The sequence below is a fragment of the Leptonychotes weddellii genome, chromosome 7 (genome assembly GCF_054177405.1).
Source record: "Leptonychotes weddellii isolate Sample4059 chromosome 7, ASM5417740v2, whole genome shotgun sequence".
Taxonomy (NCBI): Eukaryota; Metazoa; Chordata; class Mammalia; order Carnivora; family Phocidae; genus Leptonychotes; species Leptonychotes weddellii.
In genome coordinates this window covers 5,444,191-5,445,468 of record NC_138375.1, presented here as the reverse complement: position 1 = coordinate 5,445,468, position 1,278 = coordinate 5,444,191, and positions in this window count along the sequence as shown.

Below are 1,278 nucleotides of genomic sequence, written 5' to 3'. Positions count from 1 at the left end.
ATACTTTAGTCGTTTTGACTCCCCAGGGTCAACGCCATCTACTGATAAAAGTACTTTCTGCTGCACTGATAACATTTTATTATAACATGTGAAAGATTCATGATGCTCTCCATATGCAGATACTTTGTCATTAGTCAAATGGATCACGTGTGCAGGTGCCCGGGGAGGCTGGGGCCAACTGACATCTTTATGAGGATTATATAGTCTATGCAACTAAAAATAGCTAAGTTGAAATTTTTCAGTAGGGCCTACACTTTTCTGCATAAGGGAAAAATAGTGCCTATTAAATCCAGGGAGTATCTTCATTCTGTCAATCGTGACCCCCAGAAGAAGAAACAATTTATAAAAGGTTGGGAGGGCGGGGAATGGTCAGAAAATATCAGAAGGTAAGTTCACAGTTGAGGGAAGAACTTGCCTCTAAGCCTCTTCTCTTCCACTTATGGACCTTGCCACAGATCCTTCTGGAAGAACAAAGTCACAGAAGGATGATGACATTAATGCATCTCTTTAAGAATGCCTATTTTGGGGGGTGCTTGGGTGGCTCAGTCAGTAAGCGTTCAACTCTTGATTTCGGCTCAGGTCATGAGATCGAGCCCCGTGTCGGGCTCTGTGCTGGTTGTGGAGTCTGCTTGAGATTCTCTCTCTCTCTGTCCCTCCCAGTCTCTCTCTCTCTCGTGTGTGAGTGTGCACGAGCTCTTAAAAATATATATATAAAAGAGCACCTATTTTTTACATGACTTGAATTTCTAGAAGCTTGCTTTATGATAAAAATTATAATCTGTAGGTGCCAATTTTTTTTCCACTTGGTGTTTTATGTTTGTTTATATGGCTGATTTTGGTCAGGAGTGCCTTGGAAAGAGAGGGAGGATGTGGCCCTTTGCTGCGTTTTGGGCGGAAACCATGGCACCAGACTCGGCGCCCCCATGCTGGATTTCTGGAAGAATGCTCACGGCCAACTGTGGACCCCGGACGGCGCCCCCTGCCCCACCTCTTTTGTTTCGTCAAAGCTGGTGCTGCCCTATTGCCCACAGAGGGGAACCGACCAGGGATCTCCAGATGCCCCTGAAAATCAGTAGACCATCACTACTCATTAGACAAATGCAAATTATAAGCACAATGAGAAAAATGAAACTAGACACGGGACTCAAACCCTTCACAAAATCAGTTCAGAATGTATCACAGGCCTCAGTGTAAAACACAGGACTGAAGCTCCCAGAACATCACATGGGAGGAAATCCAGATGACCCAGGGCACGCAGTGGCTCTCAGATACAAACCA